This window comes from Notamacropus eugenii, chromosome 4 (assembly GCF_028372415.1).
Source record: "Notamacropus eugenii isolate mMacEug1 chromosome 4, mMacEug1.pri_v2, whole genome shotgun sequence".
NCBI lineage: Eukaryota > Metazoa > Chordata > Mammalia > Diprotodontia > Macropodidae > Notamacropus > Notamacropus eugenii.
In genome coordinates, this window is record NC_092875.1 from 436,178,142 (window position 1) to 436,201,626 (window position 23,485).

General features: G+C 40.1%; 1 protein-coding gene and 1 pseudogene across 3 annotated transcripts in view; one reads left to right on the forward strand and one right to left on the reverse strand.

Annotated features, from left to right (window-relative positions):
- Positions 1 to 608: 608 nt before the first annotated feature.
- Positions 609 to 1,251, reverse strand: LOC140498632 (small ribosomal subunit protein eS7-like; annotated as a pseudogene).
- Positions 1,252 to 13,538: 12,287 nt separating this feature from the next.
- The window catches only part of CCDC68 (coiled-coil domain containing 68), a 91,441-nt gene continuing 81,494 nt past the window's right edge, over positions 13,539 to 23,485 (forward strand). Inside the window, exons 1-2 of one of the 3 annotated variants that reach the window (XM_072605997.1) lie at positions 13,539 to 13,704; positions 17,403 to 17,508. The gene's annotated coding sequence lies outside the window, so the exon portion shown is untranslated. The remainder of the gene's footprint in view (positions 13,705 to 17,402; positions 17,509 to 23,485) is intronic. The other 2 variants (XM_072605996.1, XM_072605998.1) reach the window with 2 other exon arrangements.

The window sequence follows — 23,485 nt, forward strand, 5'->3', positions numbered from 1 at the left end:
ATGTCTTTTCCCTTTCTTTGCCTCTCTAATGCTTAGCATAGTGCCAGCACATAGTAGGCACTTAATGTTTATTGACTGATGTTAATAACAAAAGATAGCAACAAAAGCTTTTTTTAAAAAATTGAGTAGATGATTGTGGTGGAGGCAGGATTGAGAATAAAAGGAGCACAGGATAGTGGCTGGACACTGGCTTGATTTTTTGAGCACAGAAGAATGGAAGGAAAGGTCAGGGTTGTGGGGAGAGTGCGTTTTAGGAATAGGTTGTTTTGAGAGTATTGCATCTACAGACAAGGCTCAGTCTCATATAAGAGAGGGAGTCACTCGTTAGGAGAAAGTGAAAGTAGTCCATGAGGAGGATGAAGTATCTTGGCAACATAAGGTTTTACCTATTACAGAGGATTCACTTGATGAAATTGATGGTTAAAGGATACCAGTGTTTGAAAAGAAAACTAATTTTATTTCCATAAATAAATAACCATTTCCATGGAGTGATTAAATCACATCTTCATGAATTGATTAAGTAGGTACAAGGGAGTTATGAAAGGTTTGGGCATGTCCATTAATAGCTCCTTTTTAAAATAAATAATGGATTTTAATCATTTCTGCATTTATATTTGGAACTTTGGGAATTCAAAATGAACATCTTTGTCAGCTTCTTATAAATGCCAGGAAATGTTTTTATATTGTTCTTCAAATTGTTCTGCTGGGCTTTAACCAAATGGACATTTATAAGTATACTGCTATCTAGTTTCGTGCAAATGATCTTGCCAGCCATTTCATTTGGGAAGACCAAGTATTACATGATGCACAGTGGTCAGAGTATGGCTCATGGGACCCTTTATCGTAGCTCTTTTGTATGGATTTTTCTTGTTGACTTATAAAGAATTCTTCTCCGAGCAATAAAGATCACATACTTGCCACTGATTTTTTTCCTCCAATTCACATTCTAGCTGTACTTGGAACTTTTGGAAAGATTTTAGCTGAAGGACTAGAGCAATGATAATGACAGTTTTTCTGCCACCATCAATTTCAATTTTCTGATGTGTTGTGATATTAAGCTCTCTTAAATGAGCCTTTAATGCAAAGTTCATCTCCAAATTCAGGAGAGTCTGTGAAAAGTCACAGGAAGGAGGTCTTCAACTGTGACCTTTTGAAGGAGTAATGAGACTTCCTGGACTGTCATTGTGAAAAGCCATAAATGTTTGACTTCTTGCCAGTGGACTTCGTTATCTTGGCACGGGAGCTGAACATGGCACTGTTTCATATTGACTTAGCAGTGACTTAGAAAGAGAGAGAGTTCTCAAAAGAGCCCATTACTAGCTTCTTGAGATGACTCTGGGAAGTTCCTTTAATTGGTCCTAAGGAAGACACTGCTTCTGGATATTCAACTCATTCATGCCTCATTAAGGTTGTGTGATTAAGACTCAGTGTTAAAGATGGTTTAAATGGCTTAGGAGAAGGGTGAGGTGCCTGCAGGCTGGAGGCCACATATAGCTTTCTAGGTCTTTGGTGGGACCTTTTGACTGAGTCCAAGTTTTACAGAGCAAATCCTTTTATTAAGGGGATTTATTTGTTCTGTGAAGTTTGGATTCACTCCCATGCCTTTGGATATTGAGGACCAGAGCTGTCCCTATGAACATGGATAAGCTGGGCGGGCAGACACCCCTTGGAGAAGAATGCTCATTGTCCCATCCACTATGGCTGTCTATATTGAGTTTCTAATAGGATACCAACAGATCTGCTGAAGTGAATGGAGAGACAGAGATAAACACAGAGAAAGATATAGAGAAAATCAAAGAGAGAGAGGAGAGAGGAAAAGAGAGAGACAGAAAGATGGAGAGAGAGATAGAGCTGAGAGCAGGTCAGAGAAAGGAGAACATGCAAGTAGATTTGGGTTTCTGATTTTCCCCAAGGTGTCACCACCTACATCTCTGCCCATCTAACCCCAACAGTGGTAGCCCAGGAAGAGGTGGCAACAGTCTAGGGCAACAGTGGAGATCATCAGCACCAATCCCTAAACTCCGAAGAGTTAGAGAGAGATAGAAATACAGTGGAAGAACTTGGCAACCACAGAGAAGAAAACATGACATTCTAGGGGAAAAGCAAGACTGCCTGAACTGAGGACCAAGAACCAAGCAAGAGAACAAGGTAACATACTTGATCATGGATCCAAGAATGCCTCCCTGCCTTCCCCTCTTCTCAGTTAAGGGTTTCTCTCTACATATTCGCTATTTTTTGGGTTGAGAAGCTCTGCCCTTGTCTCTCTATAACCATCATTGATGAGACTGGGGTTGGGGTGATGGTGGCTAAGTAGTCTCTAGAACTCTCTGCCAACTAGAATTCTTCATACCATGCTCCCATACCCCTAAAATTATCTAGCTCCAACCTACTTTACGAGCCCTATCTCACATGATTCCTCTTTGTGTACTCAATGTGGCAGACAAACTGGTTCACTCACCTTTATTTGTCCTTGCTCCCTGTGGTTCCCTATTCTTGGAACACTCTTCCCTGCCCCCACATCCCAGCGATATGAAATAGAAGCCCAGAATTCTATTTCCCAGGTTCATTGTGAACACTGTTTCCCTTTACAAATACAGATCCCAGAATTTTGTCAGGGATCCACATCAAGAACATCAGTCTATAGCATGCAGACTCCACAATTTTCCCTTTTCTCTTTTGAAAATCAAGACCACACTTTCCCATTTCACAGTCTGGGCCTAGGCTACTGTTCATTGCTGAGCACTCTCCCTTGGCTGGATTCAACCATCATCCATTCATTTTCTAATGTCTTTCATTATTTTCTTCCATTAGCCTAACAAGAGAGAAAGCCTACTATGTAGAATTTACACATAGTTTATGAGCATGGCTAAACTTAAGTGTGAAGAATTCTCAGAGTACAAGCTATATACCATTGAACCATTTTAAGAGTATAAACAGTCATTCAATATGCATTTATTAAGCACCTACCATGTGCCAGGAACTGTACTGAGGATACAATAAAGAGGCAAAAGACAGTCCCTGCCCTCAAGGTGTTTACAATCTGATGGGTGAGGGAAAACAACGAGCAAACAAATAGTACAAACAAGCTAAAGACAGAACAACTAGGGAACGGTTAACTGAGGGAAGGCTCTAGAATTAAAAGGGTTTGGAAAAGGCTTTCTGTAAAGATGGGATTTTAGCTGAGATGTAAAGGAAGTCAGGGAAACCAGGAGGTAGACATGAGAAGCCAGTGTTCCTCTATCCTAAAATTAGTTTAATTTACTCTATCCTGGTGCTACTCTTGTTAAAAACTAAAGATTTGAAGAGGTAAATATTCTGAGATATAGTGGAAAGAGCTCTGAGTCACGAGCCCTGGGTTTGAATCTGATTTCTGTCAAGTACAAATGGTTGGACCTCAGTTTCTCATCTATAAAATGCAAGGATGAGAAAATAATCTTAGGTCTGTTTTGATACCAGTCCCTGTACAGCCCTCTGCCACCCCCTTTTGATCCTTGATACTCAGGTCATAGTTTTCTGACAAGTCTGTCCTGCTTTGATTGTCAAGTCGTAGTCCGAACCTTCATCCAACTGGTATCTTTAATTGCTCTTCTGGTTGGGGGTGAATATCACGTTTCGGCTACAGAGTTGCCTGGGAGAGGAAGACTTTGGCCAGGGTCAAAAGAGCTGGTATATATTGGCAGTTCCTAAAAAGAAACTGAAGGTAGAAAAATCTACAGAAGAGCAGCTCTGGATAGGAGCTGGACCTGGAATTGGACAGTGGAAGTAGGATGAATCTTAGGTTTTCCTGACTTTGATTGAGGCCAGCTTTCTATCTCCAACCAATCTTGACTCTTACCACCATTTTTAAAAGATGACAAATGTATGTTAAGGACGCGTACCATGAGTTAATCTCTAAATTCCATAATCTCCTTTGGAAAGGGGAATTTTCTCATCCAGAGAATGGCAGGGTAACGTAGCTAAGGACTCAAAACATGGTCAATATGTTGCTGGAGTCTGGCTTTCATCTAGGTGGGTACTTTCTTCTTTGGTTCGGATCCTATGGGCATCCTAACTTGTAGGATCTTGTAAAGCTTTTCCCATTAATTATCCATAGGTTGATCACTTAGTATGCTGGAATACCTTCCTCGAGATCTCTTGATAATACAATATATGGCTATCCATGCTCATGGGATGACGAATTCTTTTGTCAGGGCAATACATAAAACAATTCATCCCTTCTAATGCGTAAAAATGTCTTCTACTAATAGCAAACAAAATAGCCACCTACCTTCTATATTCTGAAAACATTACTGAGCTTTGTAAAGATAGCAAAGACTGCTGCAAACAATGACTGGGTTATGTCATAGTTTCTATTTCCATAAATATTGAAAGGAACCTTAGAAAATGAGTCACATTTTCAGACAGGTGTATGTACACACACATTTGCAGACACCATGCGTGAATGTTTTATAAATGATATACTGATGAACAGCTAATGCTGCAGTCACTTTTAAAATTACAATTTATTTTTTTAAATGAATAAAAATCTTCCTTGTTACCCTCCCACCTTAACCACACCCCTTCCTACCCTCATCAAGAATGAAAGAAAAGCTAAACCCATGCTACAACAAAACAAATTTTGAAAACAACAGACTTCTGCGTTGGCCATGTCCAAAAGTCTCATTCTGTGTTCTAAGTCCTATACTTCTCTATCAGATGTAGGTAGTAGGTTTTATCATTAGACCTTTGGAATTGTGATTGGTCATTACATAGGTCAGGGTTCCTAATTCTTTCAAAATTGTCTTCTTCATATTATTGTTTTTATATAAATAATTGTTCTACTAATAATTTTTACTTTACCGTGCATTGGTGCACACAAGTCTTCCCAGGTTTCTCTGAAACTCTCCATCATGTCTTAGAGCACACTAGTATTCTGTCACATTTATGTAGCGTACTTGGTTTAGTCATTCCTAAATTTATGGGCACTCCCTGTTTCCAATTCTTTGCCACTTCAAAGAGTTATAAATATTGTATGTCTTTAGAGTTTGTTTTGCTTGGGGCTAATTCCTCCTTCAAAGTACCATCCCTCTAATTCCCCCTTCTCCCTTTTCCCTTCTAATTCCCTACTGAATGAAATGTATTTCTGTACCCACTGTGTGAGTGTACGTGTTCTTACTTTTTTTGATCAGTTCATATGAGATTAGGGTTTTAGTCTTAATCCTTAGTGTGCATTTCAAATTCTTCATAAAGGGGCCACCCCAACCTTTCCTAAACTTTTTACCTCAAGTTAATGTGAGCCTGTGGACCAACTGTCCAGGTGATTTTCTTGGCAAATATACTGGATTGGTTTGCCATTTTCTTCTTTTCAGGCAGGGGTTAAGTGACTTGTCCAGGATCACACAGCTAGTGAGTACCTAAGATCACATTTGAACCCTGGCCTTTCTGACTCCAGGTCCAGTATTCTATCTACTGCACCACCTACCATCTTCCAAATCACCTTGGTTAATTATCTCCAATTAATGCTGGATATATCTTGTTTGCAGAGAGTTGTTTTTATGTTGCCTCCCCTAAGTATACTGTGGGCTACTTGAAAACGATCACATTATTGCCTTTCTTTGTAATAAATGCTTACTGACTATTTAAAATGCAAATGCTCATAGTCTTGGGGAGTGAGGAAAGAGGCCTAGAGACCATCTGTTAAGGGCACTGGAAGCTTAACCCAAACATCATCATCCTCATTAGTATCTCCTATACTCAAATTAAATTTTAAAAGTTTTCTAGTCATCTAAAATTAAAGTTTATGAGCTTTTTGAAATACTTGAAACCTGAGGAAGAAAAGAAAAAAATTCATTTTTCAAGTAGTTCCTGGAAGTTAACTGCACAATCCTGGTTAAAATGCAATGCTGCGCTAACGTGTAAATGAACAATTCATTATCCTACCATCCGGCCTCCAATTTGTGTCTGCTCAGTAGCTCAAGGAGTTGTCTTTGGACCTGGGATCAGAGGATCACAGACCTAGAGCTGGAAGGGACTTCAGAGGCCATGGTCTAATGTTCTCATTTTACACTTGAGGAAACTGAGGCTCAGGGAAGGAGCTCAAGGGAAGGAAAACAGGTTCCTAAATTTGTTCGGATGTTCTAACTTGATCCTAGCTAAGTTTTAGCTTCAAAATAAAAACATACCAAGCATTGCAGCATTACTTATGCCAAGTTTTTCTGTATGCATCGATTGTTTCCCACTCTGAGTACCTGCTGAACAAAGTGCTGAAGGCAAAAATAACAATAACAACTTATATTGGAATATCATTTTACAATGGTCTTTTTGTATGTTATCTGATCTGGATTCCACACCTGGCTCTACCATTGACTTAGTTGTATAACCAACCTTGAGCAAGTCATTTATATTGTTGACAAGGCTAGTATAGGAGGGAGAGCAGGGGATTTGGAGCTCACTGACCTGGGTTCAAAGCCTAGCTCTGCCACTTGCAACCCATGGGTAAGTCACTTAAAGTCTTGAGTATGTTTCCTCATGTGTAAAACAGCTGAGATTGTACTAGATGGTTCTGAAGGTCCTTTCCAGTTCTGGATCCTGGGAACACTGTCTCTAAAACAGGGATCATAATGGTTACACTATCTACTTTGTAAAGCAGTTGTGAGAATCAGATAATGGATGTCAACGTACTTTAGAAACTAAAAGTTGTTACACAAGTGTAAGGCATTCTTAGCAATGATAGTAATCATTCATTAATACTTTTAAAATATAAACACATATATAAGCATAAGTAAATAAATAAAATACAAAAAATAGATCTAACAGGGGCTTTAAAAAAAACTCTACAATGACAATTTGTTTAGAAGGGAAGGGAATGCGTATTTATCAAATGCCTATGTGCCAGGCACTGTGCTAAGTGCTTTACAAATATTTTCTCATTTGATCTTTATAATAATCCTGAGAAATAGGTGCTATTATTATCCCTATTTTACATTTGAGGATATGGAGGCAGATAGAGGTTAAGTGACTTGCCCAGGGTCACACAACTAGCTGGTAAGTATAATGATGTAATTCTAAAGGAAGGAGAGAAAATTTAGCTGAGAATCATTTCTCTTCTGAAAAATCTTTTGCTAGGAAATACTGGGGAGCATTTAGTTAATTAGGAATCTCTTGGCAACCTGGTTAAAAGAATTATTAGGATCATAAGATTTATTGCTGCAAGGGCTCATCTGATCCAACCCTTCTCATTTTATATTCATTACAGAAAAGTGTTCAGGGCCACTCAGGCAAGGAGAGGCAGAGCTCACCTTCAGTTCCAACTCCTTGGATTCCAAGCCAAGCCTTTCCCATGTATGAACCATAAACCTATCCGTCTATGATCCATGATGCCTTAAGGTAGGAGAGAGTTGATAGATGTTTGGAAAATAGGTGGCCAGGCTACAGAATTATAATTTCCATTTTAAACAATTATTAATGGCACTTGTAAATATCAAGGCAATATCTATGGATAGAGTGTTCTGCCTGGAAAAAGGAAGACATCTTTGCGAGTCTAAATCTGGCTTCAGACACTTACTAGTTATATGATCCTGAGTAAGTCACTTACTCAGCTTCTTCCTCAGTAAAATGAGTAAAAATCAGTAAAAATGAGCCGGAAAAGGACATGACAAGCCACTTCAGTTACTTTTGCCAAGAAAATACAAAATAGGGTCACGACGAGTCTGACATGATGGAAAATGACTAAATAACAAAAATAGGACGAGAATCATAAAACTGCTGAGCAAATCAGTGTCCAGACATATGAAATAAATGGCCTAAGTGGTCACAAAAGGGCTGACTTGTTTCTTGATGGAGTTTAATGGATGGGGAATGATTTTAAATTATATTGATGAAGAGAAATGTGCTTTTATTCTTGGGTAACTAACAACTTTTAGGTAAAATGTTAGACCTTGTAATTAGGGACTTTGATAGAGAATTTTTCAGCTAAAAGGACCTTAAACAAGATCTACCCCCACTCTTATATTTTACAAATGAGAAAACTTAGAGTCAGAGAAGCTACATGACTAGGTGAAGCTCATAAAGCTGGCAGAATTGAGATTGGAACATGGGTCTTCTGAACAACACTAGTTATCATTTTACCAAGTTAGAAAGAAGTACTTCCATGATGGCAGGAAATAACAGTTTGTAGGAGCTGAGGCCCAGAGTCATTGCCATGGAGACTTAGTAGGGAGGAGTTGTATTTGCTTTCTCAATTTTATGACATGTGATACATTTTTTGGGCAGTTAGGTTGGTGTAGTGGATAGAGTGTCAACCCTGATGTCAGGAAGATTCATCTTTGTGAATTCAAATCTGGCATTAGACACTTACTAGTTATGTAACCCTGGGCAAGTCCCTTAACCCTGTTTGCCTCAGTTTCCTCATCTGTAAAATGAGCTAGAGAAGGAAATGGCAAATCACTTCAGTATCTCTGCCAAAAAAAACCAAACCCAAATGGGGTCATGAAGAGTTGGACATTACTGAAACGATTTAATAACAACCAATTCAGATGTTGAGAGGTCATGTGATGTATGTGGGGGGTGAGTTCTAAATTTGATATCTCAGGACCTTGGTTCAAATCTCAGATCTACCATTTATTTACCTGGGCAACTTTGGGCAATGATTACATAGCCTCTCTGTTTCCTTATTTGTAAAATGAAGAAGTTATACTAGATGACCTCTAAGGTCTTTTGCAGCTCTAAATCTCTGACCCTGTGATTTAATGATGCTATGTGTCTATGTGTTACATGGACTATGTTTTATGGTATATTTTCTTTCCTTGTGGTCACATGATTGGAGTGAATTTTGTAAAGTGACTCTACTGGATCCTATTACATCTGGAGGGCTCAGTTATGTCTCTCATTAAAAGTTTTTAATTTGGGAGTCTGTAAGTTTAAAAAAAATTTTTTTTGACAATTGTATTTCTATATAATTGATTTCTTTTGTAGTCCTACATATTTCATGATATGCATTTTTCTGTGAGGAGACCTATAAGGCTTAACTGGACTGCCAAAGGGATCTGTGTGTATGTGTTCATCCTTTGTTGCCAAAGAAGACCATGCCATCAGAGAAATAATGACATGACTTGCATTTGACTTTGTTTTGAGTGAGTGAGGGCTGTGCAGGTCACCAGCCTCACTTGTCCTCCAGAGCCATCTGAATCCAGTGATCAGATATTCATCAGGATGACTGGAGATGACCCAGGATGAGGCAACTGGAGTTAAGTGACTTGCCCAAGGTCACACAGCTAGTGAGTGTCAAGTGTCTGAGGTGAGATTTGAACTCTGTCCTCCTGACTCCTGCACTGGTGCTCTATCCACTGCACCACCTAGTTGCCCCGCCAAAGGAATCTATAACACATAGAAAGGTCAAGAACCTCTAGACCAAAGGGATGGTACAGTTTCAAATTAATCACCCTTGTCGAAATGAGGTTGTATCCAAAATTACTATGTAATAAGGAAATAATTGTAAAAAATGCAGTAAATCACCACACACTTAACCTTTCTGGTGAACTGACTTGTCCCTTCCCTGGGGCAGGTACCAAGATGCCTGTGGGGTGAGACACAGACATATCACAATTACTCTTACCTCTATCCACCTTCCTATCAGGCTAGTACACGACCTACATAAAGGAAGACTCTCTGGGTTACTACGCAATAGCAGTTTGTGTGCCAAAGGATTATTTGGAGAATTTCTTTTTTTTTTTAATTTGAAGATGAAATCAGTTTTGTACAAAAGGCAATAGGCTCATGATTATTCTTGAATTCACCAGTAATAATACTTGGCCTTCTGTCTCCTTAAATACTAATGAAATCTCTGCAAGTCAATGCACTGATTTACCAGTTTACTATTCTCCCCTCCTAATTTAAAGGATGCCCAGTCATACTCTGCTTCCTGCTTGCCTTGGGAGGACTGGTAGCTGAACTCTGAGGATATCAAAGCAGCAATCCCCTGGTTTCAGACCCCTTCTTCCTTCCGGCCTTGAGATTTAAGTCTCACTCTCTCAGGGTGGTGGAGAGGGTGTTCTTTTCCCCCACTGGGCAGAAGGTCATGAACTCATGGGTCCCTGGGCAAGTCTATGTCTTGCATGGCACCACTTCATGTTTGTGTCTTTTTTTCCCTTGGCACCCAGCAGTGGACTTCTGGTCTCAGATAGTGACCAAATGTTGGAAGGAAAAGAATCACCTCTAGGAACAGGAATAATCAAAACCCTTTTGGGTGCTGATTTGCCAGTACTGGGGGTGTGTGTGCATGTGCGTGTGTTGAATTATAAAATAGATAATAAGCAGCTCTCACAAAGGATCTGTTTGCAAATGACCAAAAAAGTAGCCTCTCTTTTAGGTATTAGGTGGTGCAATAGAAAGGTCCCTGGACCTGGAGTCAGGAAGACCTGAGCTCAAATTCTGCTGGGCAAGTCATTTAACCTCTGTTTGCCTCAGTTTTCTTATCTGTAAAATGGGGAGAATAATAACACCTACCTCCCAAGGTTGTTGTTAGAATCAAATGAGATAATAGTTACAAAGTACTTAACACAATGGCTTGCACTATATGTTTTTGTTGAGTTATTTCAGTTGTGTCTGACTTGTGTGACCCCATTTAGGGTTTTCTTGGCAAAGATATTGGAGTGGTTTGTCATTTCCTTCTCCAGCTCATTTTACAAATGAGGAACTGAGGAAAACAGGGTTACAGGGTTAGGTGACTCCCCCAAGATCACACAGCTAGTGTCTGAGGCTGCATTTGAACTCATCTCCTCCTGGCTCTAGGACTGGGCTCTATCCACTTTAATACCTGGCTACTCATAAGCACTATGTAAGTGGTCACTATCATCATTACTATTATTGCTTGGTGTTCTCTTTGTGAATAAAACACCTATCCCCAACTTGATTTATATTTTAATTCTCCCTCCGCCCCCATTTTCTCCAGGGAGGACCCCTTACACTAGAGCCCCAAACAGAAATGTTTCTCAGGAATGGGAGATGGTATGATACTGAAGAACTAAGAGCCTAGCCCTCCTGTTGAGGAAGCTGGTAATCACAGAGCATTAAACCCAGGGGAGGCAAAGGACATGGATTGGCGTAGGTGACCTCAGCCCAGCAGTTTCTAGGAAGCCACTATGTCAGACTAGAAAGGAAGTCCCTTGAGAGCGTTTCTCCAGTTTTGAAAAATCTTTGAATTTGTCTAGCACAGTGCTAGACACAAAATAGGTGCCAAATAAATGCTTATTGATTAATGGATTGCAACTGACTTCAGCTGCCCTCTGCTCCTATAACTCCACTGTTTTCCAACAGTTTCTAAGTTAATGGATATGTCTTTATGTTCCCCATACAGATTTTTTTTCAGTAGGATGTAAATAGTATTTTGATGGCATTGTTTGATTTAATCACATGTATATGCACAGAGAAAGATCTTAATGGGTATTCTCCATTCTTGTTCCTAGAGCATCAGAGAAAAAAATACTAAAACTGCACACATATTATAATACATGTAACAAGGGCCAAATCTGGAGTCCATATGGTTTTGTTTGTTTGTTCTAAGGATATTTCCCGATTCGAGGAATATCATAGAATCTTAGAGAAGGAAAGGGTCTCAGAGGCCATTTGGTTTAACCTGTCTATACCAGAACAAAAATCCTTTCAATTAAGTCCAAACATACCTGACAAATGGTCACCTTGTCTTTGTTTGAAGAGTCTTGGTTAGATGAAGGAGGAGAAAAACTCAAGCTAAAAAGGAGATAATTAGGAGATTTGGAGGTTGTGGGAACTGTGAAGAAGACCAGAAGCTGGAGAGGAACATTCTGGTAAAGGCGAAAGAGAAGTACTTAAGCTAAAAGAGCTTTTCTAGAGGAAGAGGAAGATATGGGCAGAAGACCCCAAGGCAAATGAGGACCGGATAAAACAGATCAGAGGAAAATACAGGCCAAGGAGTAAGAAGCCAGAGCCTGAGCCCATTTGATTTATGGACCAGGAAATAAATGGAATACATCTCCACCTGGGAACATGTTTTTCAGTCCCTTTTAATAGAAAGTAATTCAATTCATGATACTACACTTTCAATCTTCTGGGCATTGAAAATACAACATTAAGAGGAAGGAGGTGGAGTTAGCACCATCTCCAGAAATCAGAGAAAATAGGCATCATAGAGTTGGAAGGGACCTGAAGCTGGAGTTCTTTAAAGTATTTTGTTGGGGATAATTGTTGTTTCTGTATCTACCTAATAGTAAAACAAACAAAAAAATGTACTTTAAAATATTAACTTTATTTATATGTTTATTATGTATAAAATATGTTTATATAAAATATATATTTGTAAGGAATAGCAAGGCTTGCAGTCCTGTGCAATCATCCTTTTTATCATACTATGTATGTTATGGAAATAAATTAAAAATAAAATAATTTTTTTAAAAGTAAGAAAAATTCTGTAATTCAGGCTTTCGTTATTCTGATTAGTCTCCCTTAAACTTCCTTCTTCCCCATATTATTTAAATAAATTAGCTGCTGCCCTACATCTGAAGAATTAGGTAATAGTATAAATTTAGACATGTAATCTTTTCTCTTTCAGCTATTTTGTGTCTGGCAGTACACACAAAGAAAGCCATGCTCTTCAGTGAAAAAAATGTGAGCTCAGTCCAGTGTAACACAACTACTGTTAGTGACATCTCAGAAAAGGGGAATTCTCTAGGGCTATGTCCTATCTTCCTGTGTTTACCTGTCAAATACAGAGGAAACTGAGTTGTGGTTTCCCTCCCACAGACAGGAAGGAGCAGAACTGTCCCAAAAAGCTAAGATCAAGAGCTAGGTCAAAGTACAGAAAAAGGAAATCTAAGTTTATAAGACAGTTTTGTTTTTTTTAAAAAAAGCAAAAATCTGGACAAGGAAGTTAGAATGATAAAAGATCTGCCCTATCAGGTTCCTTTGGAATACCACATGCTTGCTGAAGAGCATGATTTATCTTTCTACAATCTGCACAACTACTTCATAATTACGATTGCTATTAAAGAGGAATACATAACTACCGTGAAACTTTCTTTAAAAAGTCAATTTTTATTTATGTTACTGGTCCCTGAATGTATGTTATCATCTAATGGCATTCCAAACAACTTCTGTGTTAACAGAACGATCATTTTGGCTGTGCCTCTAACCTTGCCTGACCTTGAAATGGGCTTCGGTTACTTTCTCTGGAAAAAAAAAAAGTAGAAGGGTCTGGATTCCTGGATTCTGTGAATCGTACCAGCCCTTCCTGCTCTCCTATTCGGTGGGGAAGTTGGAATTAAGCACAATAAATTTCCTTATGTTTGAATATGGATTCGTATTCTTAAAGGAGGGTGGGAAGGTGACAGAACCTTCAAGTGTCGGGCCGTCCTTAGTGGGTGGCTGGAGTTTTTAGCTGAGATGAGGAGGGAAAGCCCAGAATACACAAGGGCTCGGGAGGAGAGGAAGTGCTAGGGAGAGAGCCCAGGCAGGTCCCAGGGGACGCCGCTCCAAGGAGCCCACGCCTGGGCGGACGCCGGACTCTGTCCCCGGCCGCACCCCCTCCAGGGCGGAGCATGAACCCAGTAGGCGCCCAGCGGGATGCCCCTCCCCTGGGCAGCTGAGACTCCAAAGCTCCCGGGAAGGGTCGGAGCGGGAGGAGGACCCCGGACTGTGCTCGCTTGGAGCCCCCTGACCGGGGCATTCCCTGCCCCCAGCTACCGGGAGCCCGAGGTAGCCTGGGCCAGGAGGGAGGGTGGGGCTACATCTTTCTGGGTTCCGCCAGGTGCCTGGGGGCGGGGACCCCCCCAGCGCAGTTTCCCCTCCTGGCCCCGCGGGCCTCGGTGGAGCCGCTTCCCTAGACTGGGTCGCGGGGGGTGGTCAGTTTCCTCTGTGGTCAGTTTCCTCTCCATCCTTAACCTCGCGCTGTTCTGGGACTCTCAGGGCAGGAGGAAGAGCGCACAGGATCCCCAAAGGGGTCCTCGAATCGCACCCCTGCCCCTCCCTCGCAGTGCGACCCTGCACAAGATGCTTTATAGCGCTGGGCTTCTCTTTGCTCATCTGTAAAATGAGTAAGGGGTATTGGCGATGGACCTCTGAGGGCCCTTGCACCTCAGGTCTGGGTGATCTTATGAACTTTCCTGCCCTGGGTTGGGAGAGGTTGATTTTTCCCAACTTGTTGCTTGATTGTGGTGTTGTGTGACTTGGTCTCACGGATGTTTCATTTTCTTTGTGATTTATTGATGACTTATATAGCTCTAATCCATACTGAGAGTATGCTCATGTGGTATGCTCATCATTAGTTCCTCTAAATTAGAACTTTCTACATACCCATAGTAGGAACGTAGAGTTTCACGGATGGGGGAGCATTTAATCTAAGTAGGAATTTTCTCTGCAGAATTCCGAAGACAACTTCTACTTTAGAGTTTCCACCGAAGGGGAATTCACCGTCGTCTTTTACATCCCAGTTCACTGTGGGGTAACTGTAGCAAGCCCTTTCTTACCTGGAGCTTACATTGTCTCTCTGCAAAGTCTATGCATTATGACTGCAGAGGTTTTGCCTCTCTATCATCCATCCCCTATTCTCCACGGTTTGTTTGTGATGGGAATTGGGGTGCCGGTTGGGCATTTGGGGGCTCTCAGTGTTTTTAGGAAGAAAAATGAATGAATGGTTCGGTATGTATTAGCTCCTCAGCCTTCAGAGAGAGGTAAGAGAAGCAAAAGGGCGGTTTGTCATTTAATACGTGCCGTTTCTGCTCCAGTAGAAGTATCATAAGGTGATTTGCAAAGAAGGATCATTTTTCCTGGAAAGAGTAGAAGAGACACAGCAGGCCAGTGGAGAGTGCTTTAGGTATGACAGTGAAATTAATTTTGCTTCTTCTATCCCCTTTGGTGGGAAAAAAAACTCAGTAGACAAGAAGATGCAAGCCAGCATCAGCTTCAATATAATATGCCACTGAGCTGTAAGGATTTTTTAAAAATTAAGTCAGTGTAAGAAAAATGTGTCTTGCTTGCTTTGACGTCCTTTCAATTCCTTATTGTTTAAATCTAAGCTACAAGAGGAGTGACGAAATAGAAAAGGAAATCATTCATTAGCTAGAGGAGGGAAGGGGACCACAGTGATCTCTCTTGTTTTGCTTCTGTCTAATGAGATTAAAAATTCACCTTTGTGTAAGTCACAGTTTCCAGAAATCTGAGCTCTTCTGGTGTCTCGGGTGCCTTGGCATTGGCAGACACAACTGGTGATGCTGTCATTTGGCTGCTTTTTTTTTCTGTACAGGATTTGAGAACAAATTTTGTTTTAATAGCTACTGAAGAAAAGCCACTACCCTTAGGAATAGGCAGAAATAGGAAGTGCCCTGGTTTCCCTCCTGTAAAGGGACATTTATCAAGGAAAGAAGTAAAGCATTATGTTAATAACATTCTAATTCTAGGCTGGGGGTGGGAGGGTATTAACATCAAAGTATCAATGACCTCCTGATCAAAATGTAAACACTCTCTTTTTAAAATGCAGAGCCTACTTGGGTTTTATTTATGATTACGAATCATAGTCATAGAATGTTAGATTTGAAAGGGACCTTAAAGATTTCTAAGGCCCAAACCACAGATGTGGGAACTGAAGCCCACAGAGGCTGATATTCGCCTAATTGATTAACAGTGGTTGATTGGCCTACAGTGCACTCTACACTATCTTCTTAAGATCGTGGAATGTTAGGAATGAAATCCAGGGGTTCTTAACCTTTTTTGATGTCACAGACTGCCTTTGGCAGTGTCCTGAAGCCTATTGACCCTTTCTCAGAGGAATATTTTTAAATGCATAAAGTAAAATACATAAAATTACAAACAAAACTAATTGTATTAAAATAAGCCCATGAACCCCCTGAAATCAATCTGGGAACCCTAACTTTAGAACTCTTGATTGCATCCAACCCTTTCATTTTTCATATAAGGGAATTGAGATTCTGAGAGATATCCGTTGCCCAATTAATTAAGAGCTAAGTTACCCAGTTAATCAGATGGCTTATACTATGATTAGCGGTGTGCTAAGGTTTTAAAATATTTAGCCAAGCTAGCCACTTATCCTGTTTTATTTCTAATGTTATTTTTCACTAAAATCATTAGTTTCCATAAGTTAATCATTTCTATAAAGCCATAATAGTAATATAGAGTTTCATGAATGAGAGTTATTTAATCTTTGCAGAATTCTGACACCCAACTTCTACCTGAGAATTTCCACTGAAGGTGAATTCACCATCTCCTTTTACTGTTCATTCCACTGTGGGGTAACATTGATTATTAGTAAGCCTTTCCTTACCTGGAGTCTAATTCTGTCTCTCTGCAAAGTCTACCCATTATTCTCACTTCTGCCCTGAGGGATCTAAAAAGAACAAATATAATCCTTCTTCTGTATGACTGAGGTGGTTTGTGGGAGGGCTTTGTTTGAGACAGATACTCGAGGGACTGGCTGATTACGTGAGAGGGGTGTGCTCTGTTGTATGCGGGGTATTGGTGACAGTGGTATTCCGAAAGTTGAGCCATGCTTGGGAGAGCCTGTACTCAGATGTGCACTACCAGGGCCAGTCACTGTGCTTAAGACCTATAAAAATTAAAATGCTTATGAAAACATTTTTGACCATATGAGTGTTACTTAGGGTGATATAAAATTCTTTTATCTGAAAAAAAAGTGACGCATTCACCAAAGGATCCATAATTCAGAAGTGACTAGGGCCTATAGAAGTAGCCTTAGTTGGGCCTCGTCACTATTCTTAATAACTGGTATCTTACATTTCACTTTAAAGTTTTCAAAATGCCTTACACAAATCCCATCTGATCCTTACATCTGTTTGTGGGTTAGCAACTGCAGGTATTATCACCATTTTACATATGAAGAAAATCAGCTGGTACTCAATCATAGATGGCTATGTATTGATAAATCTAGTATTGTTTGATACTATGTCTTGTTTCCTGAAGTGAATCTAAAGCTTTTTGAGGGAAAGGACAATTTTATACATGCATATACATATATATATGTATATGCATGTGTCACCCACACATATATTTATATATATTTGTATCTTTTGATAGCTGGCCTTGAAGCCAGAGCTAGACACTAAGTTGGTGGATGGCCAGAATCTGGATTAATAGAAAAGGGAGACCTTCCAGTAAAGGAAGACAGTATGACTGGGCACATGGCATATTCATAGGATTGTAAAGATGGGCCTGCCTGAACCAGAGAGCATTTGTGAGCAAAGTAAGGTCACAGTGGGGCTAGGCAATAAAGGATTTTGGGAGTCTTGCAGGAGCTATGGAAAGACCCTCAAGTTGGTAATAGGAACAGACTGCTTTGGGATATAGATTATACATTCTTTGGGTATAGACTATTCATTGACATTTGCCTATTGCCAAAGAAAAGTTTGATCTTTTTGTCTCAGCTCTTCCTTAGCATCTTGGTGTCTTGAGATGCTACTTTGGATGCCTTAAAAAAGCACTTCTCAGGAAGGAAGAAGAAAGATGTAGATTTCATCATATATATGCTTGGTAAGTGGGATATTGTAAAAACTTGTACAGATGATGTAACCTGAATATCAGAATATTTCAGTTTTTACCAGATTACAGATTATTATAAACTACATAAAGGAAGGGATAGTGTTTTAGTAATCTTTATTTCCCCAGCAGCCAGATATAGCAATAACTAGCTAACATTTAGATAATGCTTTCTGGTTTGTCAGGCAGTTTTATAAAGCTTAGCCAGGGTAGCCACTTATCCTGCTTTATTTTTTAATGTTACTTTTCCCTGTAACATCATTAGTTTCCATAAGTTTGTCCTTTCTGTAAAGCCATAATAGAAACATAGAATTTGATATATTATATATCTTTACGTTGTACATTCTATCCTATGTACATAGAGAAATTTTGTTGTTCATTTGTTTCAGTTTGTCTGACTTCGTGACCTCATTTTGAGTTTTTTTGGCAGAGATACTGTAATGGTTTGCCATTTCCTTCTCCACATTTTACAGATGAGGAAACTGAGGCAAACAGGATTAAGTGATTTGCCCAGGGTCACACAGCTAGTAAGTGTCTGAGGGCAAGTTTGAACTCAGGAAGATGAGTCTTCATGACTGCAGGCCTGGTGCTCTACCTGTTTTAGGACTTAGCTGCCCTGATTTTATACGCATTCATAATACACACACACACACACACACACACACACACACACACACACATGCACATATTTGTCTTCTCATTGTTTTTTTGTCTTTTGTTCTCATTGTTTTTTTGTCTTTTGTTCTCGAAGAAGACTGTGACATCAAGATGATGACATGACTTGCACCTGACTTTGATTTGAGTGAGGGAGGGCTGTGCAAGGTCACCAGCCTCACTTTCTCCTCCAGAGCCATCTGGGTCCAGTGGCCTGATACTCATCTGGACGATTGGAGATGGCCCAGATGCCATGTGAGACTCTGGCCATTTTAGGCTAAGGTCTTGTAGCATTCTCACTTTGAGTGAGATACACCCATTCAATGAATAGGCGTCTTTCGGATATCCAGACATAGCGGATAGGATAGAAAATCTGGGCAGCTAGGTGGTACGGTGGATAGAGTGCTGGGTCTGTAATCAGGAAGACCTGAGTTCAAATTTGGCTACGAGATACTTAGTAGCTGTGTGTCTTTGGGCAAGTCACTTAACCTCTATTTGCCCCAATTTCTTCATCTATAAAATGAGGGTAATAACACATACCTCCCAAGATTATTATGAGGATTGTTAAGGGGTACCCTGAACTTGGACCAGATGAGATAATAATTGTAAAGCATGTAACATGGTGCTTGGTGTATAGTGCTATATAAATACTAGCTGATGTTATTTTTATTGCTGCTTCTGACTTATACTGGCTTTGTGAGCATTGCAAGGCACAATCTCTCAGATCAGGGGTCAGCAAACTGTGACCCCAGGGCCAAATCTTGCCCTTGGAAAGCTAAGAATTTTTTTTTTCGTTTTCAAATACAATAAAACTTTATTTAAAAAAGTAAAAAAAAACTTTCTTAGCTCACCATTGACCTCTGCTGTAGGTAGCCTTCTACTGTAAGTTGAACAGAAGGTACTGACCTGCATTGATGGAGAGAATTTCCTCTTTAAGGAGTTCGCTGGATCAGTGAAATTACATTGCCTCAGCCCTATCCCTCTATCTCCTCCACTGTGTAACACAGATCTTTGCACAGAGCTGGTGTTTAACAGATGGTTGGTGAATGGGTAAATGGATGAGACGATGATGCCAAAGGATATAACAGAAACCTTGCTGGTCTGTGGGTTCATCTTTTGTATGGTTAGCAGGATCCTCTTTCTGTAATGCTACCCCCAAGCTGACTTTCTAATTATTCTGTTTGCTTCATCAGCAAATCATGTATTTTGAATAACTGTTAACCCTTTTATGCTGGAGGAATTGGTTCATTATAGAGGATATGCCCAGAAGCTGCTGGATAATACTTCCTTGTGTCTCTGTAACTAGTTGGTAGATTTTCTTGGCAAGGCTAACCCCTTGTTAACAGAATGATGCCTTGTTCTGGCCTTACTCTCTGCTTGATAAGGTATATACTTGCCTTGTATCTGGTCCTCACTGGCTCACTGACAACACATTAAGGATATTAGGTTGAGTTCAACCATTTTGGGGCTCTACGCTTCAGTTAGGCCATTAAAAGGGGGAGCAAGATAGAATGAAAGAGATGATACAAAAAAGTAGGTTGGACACACTGACACACTGAGTCTAATTTCCTGGAGGAAAGGCTGTGGGGGCAGACTTAGCCAGCTCCCTGTTAATTCTGATTCAAGACAAAATGAGAAACTTGAAATCATTGAACAGTTAACAAATAGGGGTTTACTTTGCCCTAATACAGCAAGGATGTGCAAGAAGTATATAATAGCACTTACATTCTATAGATGTGCCCTTCACCCACTTCTCACATCTGGTCATCAGGGCAAGCAAGGTATGGTGACTTGTTCAGTCTTCAGACATTCAGTAAATTAGAGTGGCCTTGACTCCATATTGCTGGGACTTTTTAAACCCTTAGCAGAACAGGAAACTGAGTCAAGGGAGGCAGGGTCCAATTAGGTCCAGTTGATAAATTTGTTGACTTGTAGGGAAAAATTAATCCTTATCACAGGAAACATGGAAACCCTGATCCTTTAACACATGACTTTCCTGGGAAAACAGGTATATCAAGGAGCCACATGGCCCCAGGCAAGGAGGGAAACACCTGATCTCAGAGCTGGTAGCAGAAACAGTTCCTAGACTCAGCATGGATCTCTTGAACAGGAGTTGGTAGCAGTGACAAGGGAGCTGAGAGGGCTCCAGGACCCATGAACTTCTGGACAACAATGATTTCCTAGACCGTTCAGGATCTAGCACCACAGAATAATAAAGGGTAGAATCATGATATCATTGAGCAAACCTGGACCTTGCTCATTGCCAGTAAGGTTGTGAACTGTGCAAGGTCGGGGAATTGATTGACATCTGTCCTGCTTTCTGTCTGTGTATCTATATGTGTCTATAGAGGTCAATTCTATAATTATGTTACTTTAGAAAATTAAGGTAAACTGAGAGACAGTGGTCTGAACATGATCAATTTATCAGTTAGGCTAGTAATAACCATTAAATTGGGTCAGTAATCTCTCTCAATGACCAAAGATCCTAAGGTAGGGTTCACTAGCCTTAATATAGTTTTGGGGAATACAGAGTTGCATAGATGGGGAAGACAGTTCGGTTCGTTACAGAGTAGACTGCATTGTGGGGGTAGGGACAGCATGATTGGTTATTTTTTTAAAAGTGGACAAGTATCCCCAGGTGAAGTTACTGACCACCCTTCTCTGACAATTAAGTAATGTTCATTGTTTTATTGGCCCCATCAGCATCTTGCAGACCTTGTTAGTAGAACTGAGTTAGCAGAATCCCTGGCACCTAAAAGGGTTTGTTAGGGAGATAAGACCCTCCTTAAGTGAACAAGGACAGGCAAGAATGGGCAGTATATCTTGTGGAAATGTACCAGGTCAGTGTGTAGGCCTTCAAAGGTAGAAAATGTATATTATGGAATTTTCCAGCAGCTGGAAGTATGAGGGGTAACAAGTTTTCTTTTAACTAACTCAGAGGGAGAACTGAACTCCTGTAACTAAGAAATGGTAATTGTTTGAGTCCACGTGCATCTGGTAGCGGACCAAACTCCCTGGTGTCCACCTGCATCCCTTAAGCATAACAGAGTTCTGTGAGGTAGAAATAGAATAGTGATGAGTAGAAGAACTAGATTTCTAAACTTAACTCATTACAGGTCAACAGAATTCAGAGACAAAGTTCCGAGGCAAAGAATCATGACTTCTTAGGCAGTTACAGGACAAAAATCAATGAACTGTTAAAGGATCAATTATCAAAAACTACAAATCAGTACAGTTCCTTCAGTAGGACTGTAAGTCTAGGGCAGAAATGTGAAACATGAATGCTGTGGGGGAATCAGATTAAAATGTCATTAGGAATATTTGACAAAGTGAATAAAAATTCAATAGAACAGAAATAACATAAATGTGTGGTTTTCACCACAGGTGTCCACTCCAATAGAAATGGGGGCCACTAAACCAGAAGTAAGGATGCTGACAGCATATTGACTTAATTTTAAAATGTAATATATTTTATTATACTTTTATTTTGTCAGATGTTTCCAAATTAGATCTTAATCTTGTTTCCACACACCTGGTACTGTTGGTCATCTTATATGGCTTTGTGTTTGACACCTCTGATCTAAAGGACCATACATGACCCTGGGAGAGATGGAGGCACGCTTAGAAAAGAAAGGAGCTTATCTTCATATGTTATGAGCTTGGGGTAGAAATTCTCTATATTTCCTGTTATTTCCCTTCTTTGTGGAAGTCTAGACATAAACTGGGCAGCCAGCTGGTGCAGTGGATAGAGTCTGGGCCTGGAGTCAGGAAGATCTGAGTTCAGATGTGGCCTCAGATACTAACTGTGTGATCTTGGTCAAGTCACTTAACCTCTGCCTCAGTTTCTGCAGCTGTAAAATGGGGAGAATAATAGTACCTACCTCTCAGGGTTCATGTATCAAATAAGATAATAACAATAAGGCACCTAGCATGTGCCTGCACATAGCAAGCCCTTTGTATGTATTACCTATTATTATAACTACAGGAGACCTTAGTGATCATGTAAACCCATCTCCCTCATTTTATAGGTAAGAATACTAAGTTTCAGAGAACTTTTAATTACTTGCAGAACTGGGATTGGAACTCAGGTCCTCTTACTCTGAGTATGGTGCATTTTCTTGCTTCCATTTTATATCTGTCTTGGGCTGATTTTGAGGCATTTTGCCATGCTTTTATTTGGTTTCCCTTCCTGTTTCAGGTACCATGATATTAACCATTTACCACTCAAAAAAACCAAACCAAAACAAAAACAAGAAGTAACCCAGAAAAGTAAACATTAGAAATGGTAAATAGAACATCTGACCTCTGGTACAGTTACTGATGTCCGACTTCTTTATAATTATAAAATGTCCTACCGATTGAATGGGTCAGCTCCTCCTTCATTGCTTTGAGACATAGCATGATTGAGGCGAGCTTCACTTCTCCATTCCAGGAAGAACTCTGGGTATTTTACAGGCTCAACTTATTTGAATTGGAGCTTAGCCACTGCTTTTCATTTTATCACTGGCATTCCTCAACACTTACTTCCTCAGGCTACTCCTTTTTTTCTTAGACTTGACTTTTTTTCCCTTGTAAGTATAATGTATACTTATGTGTTGAAAAAAAATTCTTTCTGAGTATCCCCTGAGTTATTCACCATTTATCAAGAACATTATTGATCCTCTGTGGAGAGCCTTGTATTAAGGAAGCTAAAATAAGAATAAAAAGGATGGCTTGTATATAAGTGGTAGGGTTTGCTTGTTTGTTTTGTTTTAGGCCCAGTTCTTTGATTCACTGGAGTAGGGAAACTCCTTCAACCAAAGTTAATTAGGGAAACGCAATGAGGGCTATTCGTGTGAGTTCTAGGAATTTAATATTAAGGCCTGATCAGTTTTTCAAGCTTGTTTTAAATCTTACTTTAGTGACAAAAGCTAAATTGGCAGCCACACTCCAGTGGAGGAAGGAGAAAATGGACACCCGACCAAAAGGCCAAATGACGCCAATTGGAAGATTCTCTTTCCTGAGCTGGAGGCAGAGGGGGTTGCTATGGGCTCAAGTATTGGGTCCAGATTGGGGTGAGGGCATGGCAGTTCCACATCTGGTTTCCTAGCTGTGCTTTGCAGTACAGGAAAAGTCTTAATTCTGAGGCATGTTGGGGCAGTAACCCTAGGTTTTTCAGGGGCTCCAGGGTGGTGATTTGGAGGGAAGCAAGATGTTTTCTGGTGTTCTTGGCTTTTTTTTTTTTTTTAAAGCATGGTAATTGGTGGAATGAAAAATGGAAGGAGAAAGGAAGTAGAGAAACACTTCAGACTCTTTCCCTCCCCTCTCCCAATAGGAA